Source organism: Nylanderia fulva, unplaced genomic scaffold, assembly GCF_048542155.1.
Source record: "Nylanderia fulva isolate GAGA-0341 unplaced genomic scaffold, ASM4854215v1 Scaffold67, whole genome shotgun sequence".
In the NCBI taxonomy this organism is placed as follows: Eukaryota; Metazoa; Arthropoda; class Insecta; order Hymenoptera; family Formicidae; genus Nylanderia; species Nylanderia fulva.
Genome location: NW_028190775.1, coordinates 336645 through 360762, shown reverse-complemented (window position 1 = coordinate 360762; position 24118 = coordinate 336645). Strand labels below are relative to the sequence as shown.

General features: G+C 35.8%; 2 pseudogenes; both read left to right on the top strand.

Annotated features, from left to right (window-relative positions):
- Positions 1 to 6775: 6775 nt before the first annotated feature.
- On the top strand, positions 6776 to 7452 carry LOC146720552 (uncharacterized; annotated as a pseudogene).
- Positions 7453 to 12713: 5261 nt separating this feature from the next.
- On the top strand, positions 12714 to 14304 carry LOC146720551 (uncharacterized; annotated as a pseudogene).
- Positions 14305 to 24118: the final 9814 nt, after the last annotated feature.

Below are 24118 nucleotides of genomic sequence, written 5' to 3'. Positions count from 1 at the left end.
TACGTGTGCCAATCATCGCTCAGATCCCTAGATTTTTCGTGACGGTCCGTGTTCGGAGGCCGCCACGGTCACTCTTCGTGGTCCGCGCTAGGAATTCACTAGGGCCTTTCTTCATGGTCTGCGCTCGGGATTCGCTAGGGCCTTTCTCTCTGGTCCGCACTCTAGATACTGGCTTTTTCTTTTCTCTATTTTTATCTTTATTTTGTTTTACTATTAATAAAGTTAAATATTTATTAGAATGCGCTTTACATGAATTAATTGAACTCAAATCTAAATAAAATTAAATGAAACTTAGTACGATTCAATTTTTGGTTTATTTAAAATAAAAATTGCACATTTCGTCATTCGGGTGTCAAACTCTCGCATTATTGATTTTAATAAAATAAACGTAGCGTTAAATATTTCCCCGCTGGGTCTATCGCATCTTAGTTATAATAACTTAAAATTTTATTCGCAATTATGTTCGCTAACGTCGCGTATTGCCGAAAATAAATAATTATATTCAAAATCGGGAAAAACAAACTTAATTCTTAAGAAGACACTAAAATGAAGGAAACTCCTTCGTTTTTGCGAATAATGTATTTCAATCAATAAAATCAATGAAATTAACTTTTAATTGTTAATTAAAATGTAATTCAATTGTTTTTCTCGCGCAATCTGTAATTCCGCTTAATAATGTAATTTTTTTTGTTTATTATTTATACTTATTGCCAAATTAATCTTTATCGTATTTCTCACGTAAATTAATATTACGCGTCATGTGTTAAAGTGTTTTATAAAAAATATAAAACTTTTATGTTGTAAAATTAATATTTCTAAAAAAAAAAATGATATCTAAAAGTTGCGTCAAATGAATAAATATTTATAAAAAAAATTGAAAATTAGAAACTTATGCAAAAATTAAAAAATTAATACAAAATAAAAAAAATTAAAAATATTTAGTTAAAAAAACTTGGCGCTGCTAAATTAAACAATGTGCTAATAATATTAACGTACTCTGTATGTACATTTATGTTTCAGTTTATTGTTCATTAATATTTCAGTTATTATGATAATGTAATTTTTTAAGTAAATTAATTATTTGTTATTAAAGTAATGTTTATATAGAATTAATTTTATTTGCTTTAACTTTAAGATATACCTATTGCAATAACTAATTAACCATTATGCTAATGAACGAACTCCGTACATATTTACATTAAAAATATTTTTTGTACTTTCAAATTAAATAAATTGTTTAGTAGTTTATTTGTTACGTTAAGATATATTGCCATAAATTAATTATTTGTTACTTTAAGATATATTATAGATAAGATTCATTGCAGTAATTTTGAAATTGAGCAGCGCCAAGTTTTTTTAACTAAAATTTTTTAATTTTTTTTATTTTGTATTAATTTTTTAATTTTTGCATAAGTTTCTAATTTTCAATTTTTTTTATAAATATTTATTTATTTGACGCAACTTTTAGATATCATTTTTTTTTTAGAAATATTAATTTTACAACATAAAAGTTTTATATTTTTTATAAAACACTTTAACACATGACGCGTAAACTTGGCGCCCTTTTTTTACCTTTTTTTTTAAAAAAGGTATTTTTTTTATGGATATCATTCCTTTTTGTAGTATATATATTTTTTATAATTTAAAATAAGAAAGCAAAGAATCCGCCATCACCCTCGTCATTATTTCATATGCTATATATATTATTTATTAGCCATCTTTTGTAAAAATATTATATAAATATTTTTAGCACCTCTAGGCCACTGTTTTTTTTTAACTAGTTCATCATCAACTTCGACCCAAATGTTAGATACTCCTATGATATGCGATAACACATATTTGATTTTCTTTCATAACAACATCTTATAACGCTACCATCCTACTATTTCTTCATAAATATATAATTATTGCTAAAAAATAAGCAAACAAAAGCTAATATTATATAATAAATAAAATGTAAAGAAAAAAATTATAATATATACATTTTTGATAACTCTGAGTACTTCATAATAATGCTATAAATTATCAAATTTTTATTACATTAATATTTACATTTTATTAATTATAAATTATTAATTTATATTTACTTTCTTATTTTATAGCAATAATTACATACATCTGAATGAATGATTGAATGAATAAAAAAATAACGGGATGGTAATGTGACAGAAAAGGTTATAAAAGAAAATCACATATGTGTTATCGCATATCATATGTATGTAGCATAATATTGCAAAATTTAAATTTAAAAGAAATATGTAATATTGCATATCATATGTATGTAGTATAGTATTACAAAATTTAGATTTTAAAAAAATAACAAGATTTTACAATACAATACTATACTACATACATATAAAAAGCAATACTACATATCATATATGATATATTATATTTATTTTAAAATAAAATTTTTTGATACATACCATTCTATTATAATTATTTATTGCACTGCTATCTTATTCAAATCAAAAGATTCAATTTATGTATGTAGGTTAAACTGAACCTATGTCAATCAATGTGTCAAAACATCATTCATGGAGCGACATCAACGCTATCTTGCAATGAATGCTCGAAATGGACATTTTCAAATACATGCGCATTGAGAAGGTCGACGACGACGACCAAAATTTATAACAATTTTTAAGAAAAACAAAGTTTAGATTATAATATCTCCGTTAATAAAGCACATAGAGAAAAAATAAAGGCACTTTCTTTTATAATTCAAACCTAATCTATCGATTGAGCATAATAAGAACTCGATCGCTTCAGCCGTTATTGCATAATTGAAATATATGATGTTCTCAGATGTCAGACTCGCGTTATAATACACGGTGTGCCTCGCTGCGCAAAGCGTCGTTTTTTGACTTGGCGCGAGACACTACCGTGTCTCTTGATCTTACTGCATTTATTTGTTTCTGCCTTTTAATAAAATAAAACTTATTTGCTTCTTGCGCGCAAACTTAAAGTTAACTTAATTATACGAGTAAATTAACAAAACTAAAACTTCTTCGCATCTTTTGCGTAAAATTTAGAAACTAAAATTATTTAATGAAATAAAATATCTTCGCATTTTCGCGTAAACTTAAAAATTTTAAATACTCGCATAAATCTATAAAACTACACTTGTTTGCGTCCTTCGCGTAACCTTAACGCTAAATGAACTTAACAAACTTAAATATATCCGCATTTTCGCGTAGACTAAAAACTTTGGCAAATCGCATAAATGTCCTTTTCTATTTACACGGATGAACGTTGCGCGTTGTCGGAATTGTATTCCAATTCCTACCTTTTGTTCATCCTGTAGTTTCAGCTTTCTGTTGGCTGACTGCCTCCTGCTGCTGCTGCTGCTGTTCTCCGCCGATGTCCCTGACGATCTCCTTTGCATACAACGTCAATGTGCTCGCGACCTCAGAAGAAGGTCCGCCCAACGAAACTTCTCTCATTGGTTGCAAGGTTAGGTAAGAAGATGAAGCAGCAAAGGCGATAAAGGATCGATAAAGCAGGACGGAAAGAAAGTGACAGATGGCAGCAAAAGCAGGGAGATCTGTAGGAAGTAAGAACAAACCAAAAGAAACAACACCAGAGAGCTTCGGACTAGGAAAAGATACGAAATTGGAAATGGAGAAAAAATTTGAAAAAATGATAAGAATGTTTAAAGATAAAATAATAAAAGAGATGGAAGAGAATATAAAGAAATGCATAGAATATGAGAAGAGAGATGCAAGAAAAGAAAGCAAAAAGAGAGGAAGAGTAGAGAAAGGAGAAGAAAAAATGGAAAAAGGAAAAAAAAGAGATGCAGGTGAGAATAAAAAGACTGGAAATAGAACAAGAAGGGAAAGAGAGAGAGAAAGAAAAAGGAAGAATGTTGTGATAAAAGGAATGAATTGTGAAAAGATAAAAATTGAAGGAGTAGAAAATTTTATACAAAAAAGTTGGGAGTAGAGGTTAGAATAGAAAAAGCATATATGATAAGAGAGGGAGAAGGCAAGAAGATAATATAATTATATATTTATGAAGAAATAGTAGGATGGTAGCGTTATAAGATGTTGTTATGAAAGAAAATCAAATATGTGTTATCGCATATCATAGGAGTATCTAACATTTGGGTCGAAGTTGATGATGCACTAGTTAATAGTTGCAACGGTGGAAAAGTGGGAGATGAAGAGGCAGATAATGATGAAGAAGAGAAAATTAGAAAAAGGAATAAAATGTAAATATTAATGTAATAAAAATTTGATAATTTATAGCATTATTATGAAGTACTCAGAGTTATCAAAAATGTATATATTATAATTTTTTTCTTTACATTTTATTTATTATATAATATTAGCTTTTGTTTGCTTATTTTTTAGCAATAATTATATATTTATGAAGAAATAGTAGGATGGTAGCGTTATAAGATGTTGTTATGAAAGAAAATCAAATATGTGTTATCGCATATCATAGGAGTATCTAACATTTGGGTCGAAGTTGATGATGCACTAGTTAATAGTTGCAACGGTGGAAAAGTGGGAGATGAAGAGGCAGATAATGATGAAGAAGAGAAAATTAGAAAAAGGAATATGCATAGAAGATGACTTGACAAAAAAGAAGAGAGATACAAGGAATAATAAGAAAAATAGCAAAAGAAGAGAAAGAGAGAAGAGGAAGGAAGTAAAGATAGGATACACGAAAGCAAGAATAAGAGAAAAATGGCTTAGGTAAAACGAAAAGGATGAATGTCTAAAGGAAGAGAGGAGAGGAGTTAGAAAATAGGAAAGAGAAGAGGAGAAAAGGAGGGAAGAAAAGGGGTTTAAAATGTGTTTCTGGAATATAGCGGGGATAACAAATAAAGACGAAAAGACATGGGATTACATGGGCAAATTTGAAATAGTAGGACTACTGAATGTGGATAAAAGAGGATAAATAGAAGAAGATAAAGAAGAAACTACCAAAAATAAAGAGATTAGAATATAAAGAATGGAGCGACAATATAGTGGAAAATAGAATTAGACATAATGGAAAGAAATGGAGTGTTGGCAGTGTATAGTCAGAATGTCAAGGAAATAATGGATACGATATCGAAAGGAATGGAGGAAAATGAAGAAGTACTAATTATAGGAGGAAATTGGAATGCAAGAACGAGAAAGGGAGAAGAATGGATAAAGAACTGACGGAGAAGGAAGAAGAGACAAGAAAATCAAAAGACAAAGTAATTAATGGAGAAGGAAGAAGATTAATAAATGGAATAGAGGAGAGAGAATGAATAGTTATAAATAGGAGCAAAGGAGAATTGGGAGAGTGGACATACGTGGGTGAGAATGAAGAGTCAGTCATAGATTATGTTATAGTTAACCAGGAGGCACAGGAAAAAATAGAGAGTTTGAAAGTAAGAGATAGAGTAGAATCGGATCACATGCCTCTGGAAGTAAAAATGGATGGAACGGATGGAAAAGAAAAAGAGGAAAAAGGAATAGAAAAAAGAAAATGGAATAAAGCAACAAAGGAAAAGTATTTGAAGAGGTTTGAAGAGTGGAGCTGCGAAGAGGAGGATACGGAAGTATTATGGAAAGAGATTAAGGGCAAGATAGAAGAGGTAATACCAAAGATTAGGAAGAAGAGGCACAAATGGAAGATAGGAGAGAGAATATGGCATGATAAGGAATCCAAGAACAGAAAGAGAATAATAAGATGAAAGTTGAGGAACTGGAGGAAAGAAAAATGCGAAAAAGAAAAGTACTGGAAAGAAAAGAAAGAATATAAGGAATGGTGTAAAAAGAAGAAAAGGAATACGAGAGGACAGGAAGAAGAAAAGGTTAAGAAAATCAAGACAGAACAGAAGGCTTGGAAGTATATAAACAGATTTAGAAAAAGAAGAGACGGAATAAATGAAGAAATATGCGAAGCTGAATAAAAACAATACTTTACGGAGATATTGGAAGGAGAAGGACAGAAAATAGTAATAGAAGAAGAAGAGGAAGAAGAAGAGGAAGGAGATGAGCAGGAAATAACAAGAGAAGAACTAATTGAACAACTGAAAAAATTGAAGATTGGAAAGACGCCTGGGGAGGATAGACTGAAAAAAGAAGCGTGGAGATACATGCCGAAAAGTATAGGGGATGCGATGTGGAAGCTATGGAATAAAATTTGGAAGGGAGGAGGAATACCAAAAGAATGGAGGAAAAGAGTAATATGTCTCATATTCAAGATAGGAGATAAAAAGGATGCGAAGAATTATAGAGGAGTGACATTGATGGATACGGCGTATAAAGTGTATGCAAGCATTCTGAACGAAAGACTAATGGAAGAGGTAAAAGATAAATTGAAAGAAGGGCAGTTTGGGTTCAGGAGAGGAAGAGGGATGAGGGACGCAGTATATGTATTAAATCATGTAGTAGATAGGGAGTTAGGAAAAAAGAAAGAAAAAGTATTTACTTGCTTCGCAGATTTAAAGGTAGCCTTCAATAGAGTAGATAGAGTAATTCTGAAGGAGAGGATGAAGAAAATAGCGGTAAGTAAGAGGCAGAGAGAGAAAATAATGGAGACATACAAGGAAACGAAGAATGTAGTGGAAAGGTAGGGGAAAGGTACACGGAGGAGTTTTGAACAAGGAAAGGAGTCAGGCAAGGATGCCTTATGAATCTGACGCTATTTAGTATTTACATTGCGAACCTGGAGGAGAATATGAGAAAAGGACAGACAGGAGGGGTGATGGTAGGAAGAAGAAAGACATGGACACTAACATATGCGGATGATGTAATATTAATGGCGGAAAAAAGAGGAATTAAAGAAAATGTTCAAAAGTTTCAAAAAGTTTCTGGACAGAAGAAGATTAACGCTAAGTTCGGAGAAGACAAAGATAATGGGTTTCGAGAGAGGAAGAGGAAGAGCAAGGAAAAGAGAATGGAAGTGGGAAGAAGAGAATCTAGAAGAAGTCAAAGAGATAAGGTATCTAGGCTTTATAGTACAGAAGAACGGAGGAGCGGAAAAGCATATAATAGAAAGGAAAAAGAAAATAATGATAGCAATAAAGAAAACGTGGAGCATAGGAGAGAGGATATTCAAATGAAGATGTTCGAGGCTTTGGTGGAAAGCGTAGGATTGTTTGGAGCGGAAATTTGGGGCTGGAGAAAGGAGGAGAGACTGGATGGAATCAAGAGGAAATATATGAAGTAGATACTGAGGCTAGAGAGAGCAATACCAAATTATATATTGATAGAAGAGGACAAAACAACGGAAACTAAGATAAAGGCAATGAAGAGAGCAGTAAAATATGAGGAAGAAGCAAGAAAATCAGAGAAGATACTGGTGAGCGAATGTCTGGAGGAGAAGGAGAGAGAGGAAGTGGGGAGCAGGAAAGGAAGGAAGATGGGCAAAAATGAGGAAGAGGGTAATAGAAGAGGAAGGATACGGAAAAAAGAGAGGGAGAAAGGAAAAGAGAAGAGGAAGAAGACATCGTATAAGGAGTAATAAAAAGCATAATGGAGAAAGAAGCTAAAGAGAGAAAGAAGAGGATAGAAGAGTAGAGATATAACAAAGAATATAAGAGAATAATTAAAGAAGAGAAACCAGAATACCTTAAGAAAAAGGAGGATGAAAATGGGAGACAAAAAAATGTTGCCATCTGAATCTTGCGATTCAGATGCGGCAATGAAGTAAGAGAAAGAGAATATTAGAAAGAGGAGGAGGACATGATTTGAGAAACAGTTCAATGTGATCCAATTTGATAAATATCAAATGATCTAAGTCAATTTATAGTTATAGTTATATTTGGTCGTATTATATCTTATCGTATTATATTATATTATATTCGTATTCGTATTATATTATCTAATTTAATCTAACTGCAATAATTGAATTTATTGATGTTATTTTATTTTATTGTGAATTATAAAAAGTATTGGTTTTAGTCCTGTTTTATTTTATATAACAGTTTAAGGTCTTGTGAATATTTGTACTTGTATTGAAAGTAGGTGAATAATTTGTATTGTAGTTTGTATTGACATAAGAAAGATGATAAAAAATGGTATAAATGTATTGTATCCGGAAGTTTGTCCTAAAACGGAAGACAAGGACTATGTAAAATAAATAATAAATATACTCGATTAATTTTACTATGTACATAGTAAAATTTTCATGTACCTATTCATATTTTTTATTGTAGTAAATATTAATCAGAGAAACTTTCTTATAAAATTCTTCTAACATCATATTATCCTATGATTACCATGATTTTCCTGGTAAATTCTAAGAGAAAATTCTTTCCGTGTACAAATACAAATTCGAGTATAAAAGTATGAGTTTAAGAGCTTTTTATACTCAAATTTGTATTTTTATCAAAGTCGATTTTATTTTCGATTTTATTATTTATAAAATAATTCTCATTCTTAATGTTTAATATTTATTCCTTGTTTACTCTATTGAATTCAGGATCTAACATTATCGAGACATATTCTTTCTTTTACTCTCTGCTCCCTCCCCCCCTCACTCGTACACACGCACGCGGCATAGAAAATGTGCTATCGTTTCCTCACCACCTTGCGGTAGATAGCAAGGCGCATTTTTTATAGTGGTATCCCCAATAGGTCTAATCCACTTTTATTATTTAATGCAAAAATTGTTCGAAGTGCTTTCCTCGTTCTCGTACATAATTGTCTGCGCAGGCGTCGAACGCCCAATTAGTCGGCTACCCCTCCAGCTCTCTATTCGTCCGGCCACGAGAATTATGAGACGAGAGACGAAAGACCAGTTCACGGTACACCCGGCTAGTCGCTACAAAGGTATAGCGCAAATTATTTTTATTTATAATATTATAATTAAAAAATATATTTATAAAAAATAAATCAAATATAAGTGTTGAACTAAATAAATAGAAATATTTGCATAATATAAATATAAATATAAAATAAATTAAAATTTTTTTATTTATGCATAATTATAAATAAAAGCAAAATAAAATATGCAGGTTTTTTCGAGTGACCCCATTTTAAAAGGGATTTTTTGTTTCTTATATTTAATTGTTATGTTTTTTTATTTTATGAAATATTTTATTTCTCAAAGTATGTAATATAATTTGTAAAAAACAGAAGGGAATCAGGTGAGTAATAATATCATGAGTACGAGTGTGATTTGCAGCACGAGCCAAAGGCGAGAGATAGACGGTGAAAGATGACGGCATCCAGAAATCATTCTGGTAAATTTCCGGGACCAATGTCGCTCTATCCTGTGATACATCGTCACAGATAGTAAGATCTTGGGTTACAAAAAAGTACAGAAGGCATATATTTCAACCTCTGCACCGCTTATCACATCCAGAAACCAGACCTACAGCAACGTTGGACGCAAAACGTTACGTTTGGTCGAAAATTAAGCCAGACTGTCATCAATGGACAAGAAGGGTCTGCATCGATTGTCAAAAAACAAAAGTCCACGATCGGACACCTCAAAAAGGTAATTTACTGATATTATTTCTAAAAAAAACTAATTAAGTAGGTCTTTAAAAAGTCCTCTTAAAGATTTCATCCTTTCAATAATGCACACTGGGATGTCTGCGCTTGCGTCGAACAATCAGTTGCCTGCCGTTCTCGGCAAAATTATTTCGCGAATCAGTTGTTACGTCCTGCAGTCTCCACAATTCTTTTCTTTCGGAGAATGCAAGGCGATATGCGATATCTGAAATATCGCAGGCGGATAGAAAGCTCGCGTAAGCACGCGACCTGACAGGCGAAGTAAAGATAACCCAAGAGGTCTAAATCGTAAAATTAGGAGAAATATACAATCCCGAGGGACAAACAGATCAATGTATAAATCGTGAGTCACAACTTACGGTCCTTCGGGAAAGAAAAAGGAACTAGTTGACAGATCTCTAAGTCAAGCTATCTTACTCTCGAAAAGTAATAAAATTTGAAAGGAAATCTCCACTTGAAAAATAATAAAATCTTCGAAAAATATCTACCTGCGCCTGTCAGATCGTTGGTACGCGACATCCGCTCTAGATAAAACTCGCGAGAGTAATAAAAATATGAACTTTACTCGATAGCAACAAACTCTCCATTGGCCGAAACTTGGGCTTTAAACAAAAACCCTAACCAATCGGAGTAATTTTCAACTTAAAGAAACGCCCGAGACCTAAAGGGCATCATTAAAAAATCTTCCTATTCGTGGGAAAAATTCGACAACCAATGGAGAGGAGAAGCAAGGAGGTTTATATAAGTATGACATCGCTTGAGCGGGCAGATTGCATTACGCAGAGATTGTCACCCCGAACTCTATTCGGAGTGCTACGAAAAATTATTTAGAGTTGTTCAAAGTGCTCGGTGAATGCGGACTCATATATAAATTTGCGCAACATCTAGTGACCACTAACACTAGTAAAAAATCAGTGCGAATTTGTCCCAATCGATCTAGAGTTACCAGCAACAACAAGCTCAACAAGCAGGAAGTCGCCTCTGAATAATTCAATAATTCTTGGATCCAGACACCCTAATGTGCTTTTCTTTTTTTACATATTTTTTACATATATATATATATATATATATATATATATAACGCCAGTGTCTCTTTGACTCTTCCTCCTCTTCCCTGAAAACCTGTGAGGATTTCTTGCATCAGTGAGAGATTCACGATTTTCCCCCTCCTGAAAACCTGTGAGGATTTCTCGCATCAGCGAGAGATTCGCGATTTCCTCTTCCCTAAAAATCGATGAGGATTTTTCGCATCAGCAAGAGATTCGCGATTTTCTCTTCCCTGAAAATCGGTGAGGATTTCTTGCATCAGTGAGAAATTCACGATTTTTTCTTCCCCGAAAATCAGTGAGGATTTCTCGCATCAGCAAAAGATTCGCGATCCTCTTCCCTCCTATGAAAACTATAATAGACTTCCTGGCATAATTTCCCCCCTATCCTCCTTTTTCCCTCTTATATAAATATATTTTTCCCTCTTATATATATATACATAATAGTCGAGACAGGAATAACCGCGTATAATAATAATAATAATAATAATAATAGTAATAAGAATAATAATAGTAATAATGATAAAAATAAATAATTTTTAGATTATCGGACTAAAAAAAACTAGAAAAAAAAAAAATATATATATATATATATATTTTTTTTTCTAGTTTTTTTTAGTCCGATAATCTAAAAATTATTTATTTTTATCATTATTACTATTATTATTCTTATTACTATTATTATTATTATTATTATTATACGCGGTTATTCCTGTCTCGACTATTTTAACCATTCACATCCGTAGTAGACGGTAATAAATCTTGACGATCGCGGACTGCGATACGTCACGCGCGGAATCGTCAGAATCGGCAGATTAAACGAGCAGTCGCTCGAGCTACGTCGGACTTCCCCGGAGCTGGCCTTATCCAAATTCACCGGGAAGTTAGAGCTGGACTAGACCCGTGGACCAGAGACTACGAAAATACAATTAATTTAGAAATAGTTGATAATATTGTTAAGGACATCTACCCTGGAATCCGACACTATTCCCCCATTTCCCTGTCGGAGGAATCGTCAGGTCCCTCTTTCGCTTCTCCAGAAATCCAGAAACTACCCCCTTCTTTGAGCACAAGGATTCTCCCAGATCCCCGTCTCCACCCTTCATAGACCTGTACAACTCCCCCGTTCCCCACGAAGACTCTGAAAGAATCATAGATTCTCTCGGGATCGAGACAATCGATCTCGCGGACGAAGAGCAGGAACTCCTTTCCTCTTCGGAATTTCGTCCAGGTCCTCCTCCCTCACCTATCCCATTTTATCCTAGGAACTATAAGCACATAGATTCCCATTTCATCTCCCCATACCACTCGTACGCCTTTGATTTTATTAGAGCTTGCGAGAGAAATCCTTTTCCTGAGGATGATGATGTGCAATTTGCACATTGGATGTACGTACTCAACTTTCTCTCTCTTAAGCATTCCTCTCCCGGGGTCTATTGGTGCAGTGATTCCGATTTCGATAAAGAGCAATTCATAAGAATCATAAAGGGAAGTTCCTCGGGCACCTTTATCCCTATGTTCCTTCCTGGCTACAAACACCCGGTAGGATTCCCTGTGGAAATCCCTCAAGCTTTTCTTCCTTCCCCCTCCACCAGAATCACCAACATCTAATAACTCCGACGCACACAAACACACACCTACACGTAGATAAGTAGCTATTTAATGTATCTATCTTTGTAATATCCAATCGGGACCCTTATATATTTTTAACACTAACTCTCTCTCCACTAATCCCGATTGAAGGCCTCCGTACTTATGTATCACCCGCGAATCACACACACACACACACACACCCACACATGCATTCACTAGGATAGCGTATAGAATTTAAAAACAATTTTTTATTTAACGAATAAATAAATTTATTATCTCATGAACCTTCTACTTTTAATTAATTAACCCCTTTTCTCTCTCATTTTTTTCCTCCCAATAATCGCACTAGGTCTCATCCTGAGCAAAAGAGATTTAATTTTCTTGCCAAAAAGGGACTACTGAGAGAACAGCCTCTAAATAACGTAAAGTGACACTCCCGGTCACTGACCTATATGGGCTTTTGCACGTTCGCTCGGCTCAAACAAACGCACCGCCAAGCGTTGTTTGAGGAATAAGTATTGTTGCGTCCTTCCTTTGACTTCTTCCTTTAATTGGGTCTGGACGTAACATACGTAAAATTTGGGTGCTCGTCTGAGATAGAAATGTGCGATTTTTGGTGGTAAGAATGAGTGACGGGACAAGAAGCAAAGCAGATAAAGATAAGGTAGAAGATCTTTATAAAACCGTTTTAGAAACGCCTATTAAACGCAAAACTAAACAAACTACATTATACACATCCACACCTTCTGTACCCTCAACATCGACATCTCGACAAGTTAACTTTAATCTAACCGATACCACTTTAATAAACGAGCCACTCGTGCTAGATTCTGCGATTCCACCGTCGATTGCAACTACAGAAAGCTTTAAATTTGAGGCCGATTCTCATAGCTATTGTACATTGAAAAACTAGAATTAGTAAACATGTCTCGCACCTTGTTAAGCCAATGCTAACCCTTTCGCTGGCTTAAAATACGTGGTTGAAGCCGTCCCCTTTTTTGACGGTAGTAATATCCCGCTAAATTATTTTATTGAGGGTTGTGAGGAAGCGAAATCTATGCTCCTTAAAGAAGCAGAGGCACAATTTACTAAAATCTTAAGAACTAGAATCGTAGGAGAAGCGCGTCGAACTATACAAAATCAAGATTTTAATACCGTATCGCAACTAACTGCCTACTTAAAACAAATCTACGGGGCTACAAAAAATGTTTACCAATTACAAGGAGAATTAGAATGAATTTACCAAAAAAATGAAAAGGACATCGTTACTTATGCAAATCGAGTTAAACCTCTTAAAAGACAAATACTAGAAGCGTACAAAAATTTAAGACATATTTTACTTGAGCAGAATATAAAACCCACGGTAGAAAAATACATGTGCAAGTGCTTTATTCGAGAACTCAAGCCTGAAATAGAGCAGAGAATCGCGCGAAACTTAGACGTACAGGAGACAGTCAAAGATGCGTTAAGGATAGAAAGAGAGCTCCAAGAGATAACAGGTTTACGACAAGGCCTAAACGCCAACTCAGGCCAACCCTCGTTAACACCAATTAACAAGGTGCGAGACATTTGTTAGATCTGTCATACGAAAGGGCACGCCGCAAGCAGCTGTAGGAAACTTACACAATTTTCTTTACCAGGGCAAAACCTTCAGACACATCTTGGAACCGAAATTTTGATTTGCCAAATATGCAAAAAACGCGGACATAGTGCGGATAAATGTCGTCTACGCGATTCTCGAGTTCGCCAACCAGTAAATGTAATACAAGAAAAGGTCACCTCTTGTCAAATATGCTCAAAGATTGGTCATGATGCAAAAATGTGTCAACAGAGTAACTCAAAACAAAGAACTAAACCATCTGTAGTTTGTCAATGGTGTGACAAACCAGGTCATTCTGCTAATAGTTGTTTTAAGAAACAAAACGAGAAAAGAGACTCGGAGAATAAACCAAAAGTTACGTGTCAATTCGGCGACAAATTCGGACACGGAGCCAAGGATTGTCGAAATAAATCAACCAATGACTCCCAAAAACAATACGTTCTGTAGATATTGTAAAGAACAAAATTATCTTCTCGAAAATTGCCAGCTACGTATCGCGAGTAATAATCGCCGAAGAAAAAATAGTCAAGGAAACTACACAGGTCCTTCGGGGTCAGGCGCGCAACGGGGGACCGAGCAGACTTCACACCCGGCGGCATCTCGAGAAGTCAAATAGACCACCAAATAGACATACGGCCTGTAACAGTAAACCTAGATAAACACAGTCGCGAGCTCACTGTTCAGGTCCTCATTAATGAAATACCTTCTATGTCGCAGATTAAAGAGAGAGGGAGAGAGAGAGAGAGAGAGAGAGAGTGTATATTTATTTTAGCGCCCTGAGATAGAATCCCCTCAAGCGCACCATACAAAAATCTGGTTCCAGACCAGGGGACAAGAACCATTACATATTGTTTAGAGTTCAGTTTAAGGTGTGAAAATGTGTACATTATTAGACATATAATCATATTAACAAAATTTACATTAACAATTAACAAGATTTAAAGAATCAGTTCAGACTGAATCTATATAAATTAGATTTAAAAAAATTTAATTGGAAATTTGAACAATACATAATATATTACATAATATTTTTAATTAAAGCAGACATGAAAAGAAGCCGAATATGTACACAGTTACGTCTGATCTTGCATTATGTAAGCAACAATTTTATCGTCACGAATTAGACTGACAAAGGATCAAACAACTATTCATAAAAGTTATATTTAAATTTTTTTATCGACCTGACCTCACGTAAAGCAGGAGGGAGCTCATTCCATATTTTTGACGCAGTGTACCTAAACGAACGCTTATATATTTCAGTTCTGCATATCGGCAAAGCAAGAAGATTATTTGCAGCCCTTGTTGCTCTCAAACAATGAGTCAACCTAAACTGTAGTTCTCCATATAGGATTGTAGATTGTTTCGTATTAATAATGTTACATATTAGATTGCCCAAAATAAATACAAAATATTTCCTGCGCTTCTTTATCTTGAGCCAGCGCAGTTGTCGATAATAAAGGGTTATATGGTTATCCTATCTTACATTACAAACAAATCTTATACACGCATTCAATGCTCCATGGAGTTTCAAACTATATTGTCCTGTCATCCGTGAATGCCGCACAGCAGTAGTCCACTAGCGGCATTATTAGCGTTGTAATCAATTTAATCCTTAGTTTGTACGGCAGGAGGTGTGTAGATATTTTTAATTGGTAGAGTTTTGACCTGATATTCTTTACTGTACTCAGTACCTGCTTTTCCCACGAAAGTGTATTTGTTATCAGGATGCCCAGGTATTTCACACTCGTCAAAAATCTGACCGTCGTGCCGCTAATTACTATCTTAGGTAAATCCTCAGTGATTATTGCGTTTATATATTTAGCCGTGCCAAAAAGTATAGCTTGAGTCTTATCTGGATTTAAGACAAGTCCGTTATTATTAGACCACTCTATAATTGATTCTATATCTCTATTTATCTCATCTATACATTCTGCAAATCATTCGGTTTACAGTGCAAGTAAATCTGCAAATCATTCGCGTACAGACTATACTTACAGTTACGTACTGCCTTTTTTATATCTGACATATATAACACAAAGAATAAAGGACCAAGAATAGAACTTTGCGGTACTCCGACTGTAGTATTGATTAGGGATGATTTTGTTCCCCCATATTGATCTCTCACAGCTCAAGTTCTGTCCGTCAAATACGATTTTATTCAATTTATAACCATGTAAGAAAAACCCATTTCCTTTAATTTGTAGATAAGTACATTGTGCTTAACTCTGTCAAAAGCTTTTGAAAAATAAAAGAAAACAGAGACATTCTTCTCTCATCTGCGGCTTGCCTTATGTCATCCAGCATTCTAATGACACATGTTTGTGTCAATGAGTTCTTCCTACATGCAGCCTGATACGGATCTAGCAATCCATTTTTAGTCTGATACTCAACTATCTGATCTGAGACAACTCTCTGAAGTACTTTAAATATAGTTGGCAGAATTGATATCAGTTTATAATGCTGCAACAATGTCGGCTGCTTAATTTTTGGTATCGGCGTAATTATTACAGATTTCGATATTTGAGGAACAATATCATTCATCATTGAAAAATTCAGCATGCTCCATCAGCGACATTATATACGGCAAAACCATTTTCATAAACCTCGCAGAAATACCATCAATGCTCTCTACATTAGATTTTATCCTCATTAGTGCTTTCCCTATCACATCCGATGTTACATACTTGAAGTGCAGTTTCCTATCATCAAAGGTGTCCTCATCCTGATCTAACAGGTCAAGCCCCGCATCACTCTCAGCATCATGTGCCATTTCATTATTTGCAAAGAATCCGTTTAACTCCTTTACCGTGTGTGTAAGTTTACAGTTGTTATTTTTCATTTTTATTAGTCCTAGGTGTTTGAGTTTACTCCAAGTCTCTTCCGGCTTATCCTTGCTATCAAAAACTTTAAGATAATAATTTTTTTTGCAGATCTGATAATACTTTGCACATAGTTTCTCATAGCCTTAAAATTGTCATAGTTTACTGCATTTCTGTGTCTTCGCCATACTCTTTGCAACTTATTTCTCATCCGCATAGCATCTCTGATTTCATTTGTCAGCCAAGGTGCTGGCAAATTCTTGTAAATTATATTCTGCATCGAAGCATGATTATTCAGGCAAGATAGTAATCTTTCATTAAAGATATGAACTTTGTCATCAATATTATTTGTAGACAGAAAGTAAGTCCAATCTAGTGCCCCCATTTCCGCTTGGAATTCATGCTTATTAAAGTGTTTAAAATTTCTGCATATTATTTGTCTACTTCTGCGGCGTTCAATACGTATACGTATACGTATTTTATTTTAATGAGATCGTGCGCTGATAAGAACTGCCATCTGACCATAGGACACAAGTTTTTCAGCATCATTTACAATGCATAGGTCAAGAAATATGCTTGAATTTCGCTTGATGTGGGTTTATATGGCACCAGAAACAAACCTGAGGATTCGATAAAACCCTCAAGTTGAGTACTATCATATGTATTTAGTGTCATGTCCGTGTTGAAATCTCCCAATATAATAGAATGCCTGTAATTAACCTGCAGACCCAAAAATAAATTTTCGAAATCCTGCAGATATCCACAATTCGGAGATCTATACACAATTAGAAGAAAAACATTACTTGTATTACCAATACCAATTTCTGCTATCAGAAATTCCGGCTTTTTGCAGCCTGCATCAGCGGTAGACTGATTTATAATTACAGCCCTAAAAGAATCCAACAGATAAAAAGCAACTCCACCTCCTTGCCTTACAGTTCTGTCACATCTAAACAGAGTGTATTCCAACCATACTAACCATACTAACAATGCATTCTAACCATACTATCAAATATCTGAGGTCTCAACCAGGTCTCTGACATACATATAACATGATATCCTGCATTAACAAAGAAATGATAAAATTTATCGAAATGTGCAACCAACGACTGACAATTTACATGACAGATGCTTAAGAATTCCGAATCACGAGAGAGAGAGAGAGAGAGAGAGAGAGAGAGAGAGAGAAAGACTATCCATAATTAATGTCTAATAATCTATTCTTTAATTTATTTCCTAGTATTGGACACCTCTTCATGTTTAGTGCCGTATGTACCGCTTCCAATTCCCTCGAATTACGCTTACAGTTGCAGCACACAAGAGGCTTCTCTCGATTTATACATTCTCTCATCTAATGAGATCCCGAGCAATGTCCACACACAGGTTCAGATTTACAATTCTTAAGTGACCAAATCCCATACATTTGTAACATTGTAAAACTCTCACATGGTCAGCAAAACTACAGGCAAAGAAACGTAAATAAATATGCTTGTTTTCAATCAACCTCTTTCGTACCTCCGGCGAGACTTTCAACACACAATTCGTAAATTGTTTATCTTTTTTAGGTTTATAGATATAGATTATTTTAGAATCAGTCCCCGATATATCATTAATGCCGTTAAGATTTTGTGCTACAAATTCCCTCTCCTTCTTCAGCTTTTATCATGGCCGGCATTCCAAAGACAATCAGGCAAGAATTTATTTTCTTGTTCTCAACTACTTGTAATCCAGCCTCCTTTAGCTTAGAGTGTGTCTTAATTTTGTCCATGTCAGGATCAATGGTCTCAAATCTTATTCCGTTATTTCTAGCATTAGTCACTTTCTTAATCTTAAGAGCACAGTCCGATGGCATCAATATTCTGCTCACAGCTTTTTTAGTGGTTTGCGATCAAGCATACTTACTTTCTTTATCAGGTACTATTAAAAAATTTGTAGTAGTCAATACCTGAAATAAAGAGTCACGTGAAATTCGTACTTTCGGAATAATCTTGGCAGTCCCCGACGCATGTTTTCGGGGTACTAGCCGCTACATTGTCCGTACGCATATTAAAAGGCCTCTGCATTTCATCAACTTCCATATCCTTTAAAACATCTCTAATAGTAGTTTTCATACTCCCAAGCCTCTCCGCTGTTCCTTCCTCGATCAGACATGTTAGCGTATTTGCCATTTCTAGAAACGCTTCCTTACAAAACCTAAAAGCTATTTCAATTTAGGCTCTTTTTTCTACCGTATCCTTACACGTAAACAAGATCCTCGTTACAATTTCATTATACTTATCTACAGAAGCCCTTAACGATTTTATTTTAGAGATACGCAATTTATTAATTCCAGTTACGCTCCTGTTAGACGCACCTAATACCGATAATACCGAAGATAGTCACGCCTTGACATTTTCATTGTTTATGTTTTTGTCAGGACAATCCGCTTCGTCCGCGCTGCCAATAGACGAAGTCTTGTTTTTCGTATTGCCTCGTCTCGACATGACAAAATATCTCACCTCTGTCCTACCATGCGCATGCGCATCTTGATATACATGTACCGTTGACAGCTACATGCAGTTTTTGTCCGAAAAGAAAGTTTTAGACGTCCGAGTGCAAGCCTTAAAGATCAGTATCAGCATCAGCCACACCGCAGTAAGTAAAAATTAGCTTACTTAAACTCTCTGTAAAAAACAAAGGCCCCACAAGGCAGAGAACAGCAGAAAATATATTCAGAAGTATAGAGCCTTCTTTTAAACGTTTAACTCATACTTACAAAGAATCCAAGAGAGATGTAGAGATAAAGAGATGAAAAGAGATGCATAGAAAGCTTCATGCTAATTTTTATGTCATGCATCCCTCCCCCCTTTTTTTTAGCGTTGTGGAAACCTTATGGTACCCCCGCCCTCCGGGTAGAGGACGTGGGTTATGTGGGATTTCATGTTCCCCTTGACCGAACTACGAATGGTTCGACCAGGGGGCCCAAGATCTACCGCACTAAAACCACAATGGGTGTCCATACTTGAGCGTTGATAGGGGACGGCGAGGATGCTGGTATCCCATCCCCCCCGCCTTTATTTCTCCGGAGGTGCTGCCCTTAAAGAGGACAACACCCCCTCCACGCATTGTTAGGACCTTCCGCGGTTGCGGCGCAGGGCAACACCAACTCCACGCCGCGCCCTCCCAAAAAGTTTGGGGGGCAGGGTAATGGCTCGAGTATTCCCGCTCAAGCCATCACCCCCCGCCCCCGGAATGGTGTTTCCTCTTTCTCCCAAGGGGTGGAGGATTCGGCATTCATCCCGGAGGCCCTCACCAGAGGATCCCTCTCTGAAGAAGAGAGATCCTCTTTACAACAGCGTTGTCCTCCAGCTGGTGCCTTACGGCTCCCTGAGAGAGGACCCCACCTGCTGCATCTACGTCCGTAGGGAGAGGGCCAGGCGCTCCGGACGGCCGGACAAGTCCGCCCGCCAAGCGCGCACGGGACCCCCCAGCCCCCAAATTGCGGCTTCCTTCGCCCCCATGGGAGTTTAGGATTCGGCCGCAACCAGAGGCGTTGCCCTTTGGGAAGGCGAGAGCCCGACTTGCGTCTAGACGCAAGCAGCGCCCCCCCTCCCAGAGAGTCTGCCGGAAAGGGAGTTAAAAAGGCTTATACGCCCCCGCTCTCCCCCCCCCCCCGACACCCTCATCCCGCGTCTAATGTGGACGCAGGTTTTAAATGCGCCCCTCCCCCGATTCCCGCCGCCACAAGCGGGCGCGTCCGTAGACACGGCCGCACGGGAAAAAAGGAAGCACGCCCTCGCCCTCCGTTTTCGCTTCCTCCGAGGACTGGGCGTGCACACCTCGCTTAGTCCTCTCCCTTTCTCTCTCTCTTTCTCTTTACTTCCCCCTTCTACGAGATTACATTCTCGCAGAAAGAGGAAAACGCTGCCTATTTATCTTTGGACCCCACAATTGCCGACACAATCGTCGGCAATGTGAGGTTTCCTCCCCCCCCCCCCCCCACTGCAGCCACCAGGTCGGCCCTCTCGTACACCCACGAGGGACATTCCTCGAGGGTGTACTGTGCATTATTCCTTGGGTGGTTGCAGTGATGACATTTCGTTGTCTCCTCCTTACCAATTCGACCCAGGTATTCACCAAAACAGCCGTGTCTAGATCAGTGTCATGCATCCCCTACTCTTTTTATTGAAAGACTATTTAACCTTGCAGTTTCTGTAAGTTTCTGTAAGTCGAAATGGATCAAGAAATTATTATTGTCGATGAAGTTATTGAAGTATATGAAAAAGTAGATGAAGAAGTAGACAAAAGATAAAAAAGTAGATAAAGAAGTAATATTATATTCTGATTGCGATAGTGATGACTTTAATAATAAATGTGTACAAGTTTTAAAACAGGATGATATAAATGATTTTAATGAACTGACAAAAATGTGTAATATTTTCTTTTATTACGAAACAAATAAAGATGAAAAATTTTGTTCTACATGCTTCCTGCGAGTAGCAGACTTATACTCGCATGCTCGTGCTGTGCGGTTGCACGAAACTGCAAGATATATTTTACTTGAAGGGAAAACGTGTTGCAATCGTACATGCTCTCTATATCAAATTTTATCATGCAGTATGTGCCCTATTTGCAAGCAGTAAACTACTATCCTATTTGCACACAGTAAGAAAAAAATTAGGACACTTAAAGTGCAGTGAAAATGGTGACTCGGGAAAAATCGAAGAACATTCCTGTGACTTCGATCATCCAATATTTAAGAAATCGTGAATTTGGTGTAAGAAATTCTCCAGCCGCGACCGCCAATGTAGAATCTTATATATGGAATACAGAGACAGATAGATTAGAGTTAGCCTTGTGCCCAAATTGCATTTTTAGAACTAGAAATTTGCAAGTGTGTTTGATCAGAATGCAGAGAATCCATCATTATATCCACTGGATGCTATATCTTAGACAAATAATTGATGAAGATTCGGATTCTAATAGTAATTAGTTTCCGATGTGTAGAAATTGGTAAGCGTTTTAACTAACAAATAAAATTATTTCTCTCTCCTGTTTAATATGTACAGTTAACAAAATTGTCTCTCTCTTTAAACATGCTCTGTAAAGAAATTATGAGCTAGCTAAGACAATGATGATCTAATTAGAACAGAGATGTAGAATTAAATCAAGATGGAAGCGACATTATAAAATATGCATCCTGTTGCACGGTTTCTATCAACGTGTAAAGTGTCACAAGAACAGAAGTATGGAAGCCGAAGAAACTGCTGATTTTTTGAGCCCTAACTTTTTTTAGAGAATCATCATGATGAATATGATCACGAAGATGCCTTTTCTAGAGCTCAGAAATATGGTAATAGTAGTAACATGGAAAGTATCCTTGATAGAGACGCTATTGAGGACTATTTTTCTCGTACTGACAGTGCCAGTAAGTTTTATTATATTGTTGTTATATTGTTATTATTTATTAAATTTATTTGTAAATTTGCACAACATTACAGAGGAATCCGTAAAAATTGATGGATTCCTCAAATACAGAAAAAGAAGGATTATCGGTGGTGTGACCGACAAGAATTGGATGAGATGTGGAGAGATACGGGGATGGATGAGAAGGAGGACTGGTACAATCATCGGTGGGATGATATTTTCGACCTCCGGAAATTGTTCAGATGTGAACCATATCCTCCCGAATCCGTTTCGGAGGAGCCATGGAATTAGTAAGTATTTAATTTTAATAATTGAAAAAAATGAAATATTAATAAAATTGTTTTTCTATCATGCAGAAGTCCCGCATTAACACCGTGCTGCCCCACATCAACGTCCACCGATGTCTCGCAGTTGTCGCCCCCCTTTCATATTTTTGTATATTGTATATATTATACTTTATATTTTATATTATATATATTTTATATATATTTTGTGCAACCGGCGCGCGAAAAGTCGCCCTTTACGCACATGATGAGATTTTAGAAAAGGCTCCCTTTCCACGCACCAATCACACAAAATGTCGTAGCCAACATGTGCGGGTCATAAATCGGCCGATCGTGCGAATTGTCACACTCGGTTTCGCCTCGTGCGCCAAACTTCCGCATTCTCGGCCGACTTACGATCCCCCGCACTTGTTAGCTAATACACTATTAAATTCATACGCACACATACACACGCACACACACACACACACACAAATGTAAATTTACACATATTTTATAAATTAAAAAATATTATTATTATCAAATAAGTGTATTTATTTTAGATTAAAATGTCTTTACCTCATGTTCCCTTTTAAATTATAAGTATATGGACTAAAAAATTAAAATATAAATTAAAAATGCGCTCTCGCGTCATCATATTTGTTCTCGCGTCATCTTCTTTCTGCTCTCCTTCGTATATCTCTCTCTCTTTCACGAACACCTAGCCGCTATCTCTCTCACGTCATCTCTCTTTGCGCTGTCCTTCGCCTATCGCGCTATCTCTCTTTGTCGCGTGAGAGAGTCTCTCTGTCTCGTGACAAAAAAAATTTTTTGTCTTTGTTCTAAAATTTATTTTATGATTTTTCTATTCATTATGCTCCAAAATAAAGGAAAAATACCCATATTCCATAAAGTTTGTTTTTGTGGTAGTTATAACAATAATACATTTTTTTGAGTTATCGTAGAAATATTAAATAGTTCTGGTATATTTAAAAATACTGCGAAAAAATAAAGGGGTCGTAACTTTCACACAGCGTCTACAGATGTCACTTAAGTGATAAACAACAATTAACTGTTTTATAGAAGACTCAAAGAGGTTAAAATGTCGTCTAGACAGTGTAAATATGATGCATTTTGTTATATATGTGGTAAATTTATTAAAGTACAAGATATAAAATTTTATTTAAACGCATGTGAAAAGCTTTGTGAAGCTTACGAAGTTTATTTCAACTGCCCTGTTCGGAATCTAGACACACCCTAGGCTTCACATGTTGCTTGCAATAATTGCAAAAGATGTTTAGAAGGTAAACAATTTTTAGTAAAAAAAATATGTTTATTTATATAAATAAATGTTTATTATATGTTTATTTTTATCTTTATTTATTTCAGGTTGGTATCGAGGTGAGAAACGGAGTATGAAATACGCAGTACCAAGAATTTGGCGAGAGCCAAAAAACTACGACTGTTATTTTTGCGTAGTTAATCCTGCTAAAAGACGTAAAGGCAAAAATGCGAAACCCATCGAACATCCTGACCTTGCTTCATCTTCTGCTCCAATCTTACATAGCTCACAACTTCCAGTACCTAAACCTCCTAAAAAATTGTCTCAATCAAGCTCATCTCAGAGTTCAAATAAAAATATTGAAAATGAAAAATTTGTACTGTCACAGAAATCACCAAAACCCCATTTTCTTACATCAGAAGACTTTAATGACTTAATAAGAGATTTGAATTTGCCGAAGAGTAAGGCAGAGCTTTTGGGTTCTTCTTTAAAGCAATGGAATTTGCTTATTGATGTCAAAATAACAGATCAATGAAGCCGGCATGAAACATTTGTTACGTTCTTCACCAAAGAAGATGGATTTTGTTATTGTGACGACATAAGAAGTTTGTTTGAAGCAATTGGGATGCCCTGTGTTCCCAGTGAGTGGCGTTTATTTAT